A 4,760-nucleotide genomic window follows, 5' to 3' on the forward strand; every position below is an offset into this window, starting at 1 on the left:
ACTAAACTAAACGGACCAGAAAACAACGATATATATATTATATATACTTTTATATTTCTATATTTTTTTGATTTCTTGACTTTTGGGGTGAAACTATTTCAATTTCAACTTTTTTCTCCAGGAAAAAAACTATATATAGTAGAAAATTATTCAATGAAGAAAAAATTGAAAAACTCAGAACTAAGTCAGTAATTAGCAAATTAATTACGAAGTTCATTACGGAGCTCGATTTTTCAATTTTTCAAAACTTGTGTTATGGGTATTTAAAGATGCGTCTCAAATTTCTGAATTCCTTTCGCTTGGCATTTTTTTGATGTATCAAAAAATTAGTTTTTTATTAATGCTCTGACAAAATCTTTCGAAAAAAGCCGTAGTTTTTAATGCTTAAAATTTTATCAATTTTTCATTAATTTTTAGGATTTCAACATTTCTGAATTCAGTTTTTTAATACCAATATTTATTTCGAACATTTGAATTGAAGATCCTTATTTTTATTTATTTTATATTCGAAATTTATTTTGATCCACAACATATTGACAAAAACATCAAATAGTGTATATCACAATACCATACCTTTGCACTCGAATTCTGAACGAAAAGTCGGCTTTTCTCCGGCCACAGTTGTCTTTGAAAAGTAAGACTAATACCAATCAACAGCGAATATAGACTCTTCAGTTTACCCTGAAATTACCCAAATAAGTGAACGGTCCCTTTAACTTTAACCGTATCAATGCCTCGTCACTCAATCGTTGAAGTTCGCGGACTTGAGCATTAAATATCCAAAAAATATGCTTGTTAGATCAATTGTGAGCTCCAGAAATCTGTAATAGTTAACAAGCTAAATTTAACGATCTAAATTGGCAAATTTAAAATTTGATTTAGGAATAATTAAATCTGTATCTAGACCTTTAAATGTTTATATTTGATTCAGGAATAATTAAATCTGTATCTAGACCTTTAAATGTTTATATTTGATTCAGGAATAATTAAATCTGTATCTAGACCTTTAAATGTTTATATTTGATTCAGGAATAATTAAATCTGTATCTAGACCTTTAAATGTTTATATTTGATTCAGGAATAATTAAATCTGTATCTAGACCTTTAAATGTTTATATTTGATTCAGGAATAATTAAATCTGTATCTAGACCTTTAAATGTTTATATTTGATTCAGGAATAATTAAATCTGTATCTAGACCTTTAAATGTTTATATTTGATTCAGGAATAATTAAATCTGTATCTAGACCTTTAAATGTTTATATTTGATTCAGGAATAATTAAATCTGTATCTAGACCTTTAAATGTTTATATTTGATTCAGGAATAATTAAATCTGTATCTAGACCTTTAAATGTTTATATTTGATTCAGGAATAATTAAATCTGTATCTAGACCTTTAAATGTTTATATTTGATTCAGGAATAATTAAATCTGTATCTAGACCTTTANGATATATATATCTGAAGGATATATATATCTGAAGGATATATATATCTGAAGGATAAATATATCTGAAGGATATATATCTGAAGGATATATATATCTGAAGGCTAAAAAAACATAAATGTGTATAAATGTATTAAACAATTCTGCAGTGCATCTCTTTAAATTCATTTGAAAATGAGGAAAACATGTTTAATTATGAACATTGTAAATAATTGCAGTGTTAACCAGAAAACAATAGAATAAGAAGACGACATTATAGCAATACTTTAGAGTGTTTGATGTTGTTACAAAGCAATTAGTTTACAAGACATTTATCAAATTAATAATTTATTGAAAAGAGTCTGTTTACACTGCACAATTGCTGTATGACGAATTTTTTAAAGTTATAATTTAATTTTAAAAGTTGTCTTCCTTTTTCAGATTTTTCTGGATATCACTCTGTAGTATATACTATATAACATGATTTGAAAAATAATATTTCTTGATGAGTCAAAGATATACTTATATTTATATCGAATGAAGTTAAAGCAAAAACACTTTGTGTGTGTTAAAATTGTTAAAGGTTGGTAAATTAGATGAAGCTTTATTGATCCCCATTCGGTCCAGCCGTTTGGCCAGTTATATAAATATATAAATGTATAAAGTATATATATGAACGAAATTTTTTTTTTAATTTCACAGACATTTTTGTCTATCAAATTTTATTATATTTCAAAAACTTATAATTTTAATGATTTTGTCTCATCGTAAAAGCTTTAAAAAAAAGCCAACTGCATATTGCATACTTAGAATGTTGTTTTTAACAATGTTTTATATTCAAATCTACAGAACCCCCTACCACCCCATTATTCTGATGTTGGGCGTAAGATGATCTCATCCTACCAAAATATGAATGAATTGAGAACTCAACGGTTCTCCTGTCTCTACATCATTCATTTTTTATTCTCTCCTTCATTAAAGAGACTGTAAGCGTATTTCTACGTGGCTCTCCTTGCAAACATGATAATGCCTGATTCACAAAGGTACTCTTCTCAATTCCAAGGATTTTTACAAGGAAAGTTATTTCAGAGGAGTACGCATCTTTTGTACTGTACTGTACTGCCACTGAGCGGTAATGTAAACACAAGACGGATGGCGAAGCCTGACATGGGATCCATCTTTCACATAAAAAATCAATGAAATATTCTGGTCATAGGAAACTATTATGTGAATTATCAAAATTATCAAAATCTAATGCTTTTAACCTCCTCGGATACTTAACGAACACTGAGTCACCCATTCTTGTTTACAAATTCCGCCCAGAGAGTCATAGAACTGGTTTCAATATGTACGCAGAGTATGCGCAACTGCAATTAACTTTCCTTGCATTACATTCTTGTTCCCAACAAACAAAACACAGGTTTTCAACGAGATTAGCAAGATGGAGAACTGGTTGATAATTCACGTGATTAATTCACGGCCCCTCCTTGTGTTATACTCGAAATCTTAAACCTGTACCTGAATGTGAAAGCTGTTGTTGTTTTTCTAGGTTTAAAGTTTTAAATTCTGATAATTCCAAAATGTTTACTTTCAATAGAAATGCGCAAAATACTAGAAACAACATTTTAAATAATCAGTTTTTAAACTAATTCATACATGATCACAAAGCATTTAAGGGAACTGTTGTGAATCGAGCATTGCCATTTTTACATAGAGGATCACTTGAAATTATGCTTACAGTCCCTTTAAAGAAATATTTGTTGGGAAAGGGGGGGGGGCGTGGGAGGGGGAGTAGAGATATTTTTTCTTCTTCATTCGCAATTTTATAATATTCTATTCTATATCTTTTTTTCCTTTTCCTTGCTTCTTTTCCTTTACTCTCTTTAACTGATCCTTCCTTCTCATTTCTGAACCTTTTCTATATCTTACCTTACTCCTAGCTTTTTCTTTCCTTCATTTTGTTCCCATTCTTTTTTTATTTTTCATTTTCTTTTACTTTCTTTCCCTTTCTTCTACTTTCCTTCCTTACCTTTCAGTTTTTTTTCCTTTCCATACCTTCCTTTTCTTTTCCTTTCCTTTCCTTTCATTCCTTTTCCTTTTACTCCTTTTCCTCTCCTTCATTTTCTTTTCGTTCATTTTCCTTTCGTTTATTTTCCTTTTTTCCATTTTCCTTTCCTTACTTTTCATTTTCCTCCTTTTCCTTTCCTTAACCTTTGCCTTTCCTTCTATTTTTGTTCTTCTTTCCCTTTTCTTCCTTTTCCCCATTCTTTTTTCCGTATTTCCTTTTCCTTTCCTTACTCTTTTTACCTTCTTTTTTCCGTCTTTCATTTTGTTTCCTTCCCTTTTTTCTGCTTCTTTTACCTTCTTTCCTTTTTTCTCCTTTTTTCCGTCTTTTCTTTTAGTCCTTTTCAGCTATATCATTTGCTTTTCAGTTAATTTCTAGTCTTTTCTTTGGATTTCTTTCCATTTCATTTCCTTCTTTTTCCTATCATCTAATCGTGGGGGAGGGATATAGGAGTAGGTCGGATGGGCAGTAGAGGGGATGGGCGTAGGTCCAAAAATACACCATCCCCATCTTCCTTTTCTCTGAGAAACTTTTGCAACGACGACATAAATGTTTGAGCGTGTGTGCCGCGCAACTTATTTAAATACATCAACACATTTTTTGTTTAATTCAATTTTGATGGGCTTAATCCCAGAATTGCAGTAAAAACGAATATTTTTTTTCCAAAATAGTTTATTAAAAAGTAATATATTAGTAATATCATTTATTTTGTAATATACAGCATATACATTTTGAATATTTTGCAATAATATTTGTCAAATGAATGATCTGACAACAAGGCCGTCGTCCTAGAGAACGATTTTTGGACCCCCCCCTCCTATCAATTTTGTACATGACCACTTTTTCAACAATTTTCAATTAAATTAGTATTTATTTAGGGTTAACTTAGGTTAAGACACTTTCTGGGCCGAGCGATGGGGTCTGTTCTAGTGAACGATTTTTGGACCCCCCAGCCCCCCCCCCTCCTATCAATTTTGAACATGACAAAATTAAAATTAGTATTTATTTATTATTATTAAGGGTTATGTTAGGTTAAGACACTTTCTGGGTCGAGCGCTGCGGCTACGGGTTAGGTTAAGTTGAGACACTTTCTGTAAGATCCATGTACAAAATTGATAGGAGGGGGGGGGGGGNAATTTTTTTTAAAAAGTAGGGGGGGGGGGGGGGGGGGGGGGGGGGGGGGGGGGGGGGGGGTCAAAAATTGTTCTTTAGGAAATTACTGACAACAATTAATTGGTTGGATAAGTACACGTAACTTTAAAAAGTTT

This window comes from Eurytemora carolleeae, unplaced genomic scaffold (assembly GCF_000591075.1).
Source record: "Eurytemora carolleeae unplaced genomic scaffold, Eaff_2.0 scaffold731, whole genome shotgun sequence".
Classification (NCBI taxonomy): Eukaryota; Metazoa; Arthropoda; class Copepoda; order Calanoida; family Temoridae; genus Eurytemora; species Eurytemora carolleeae.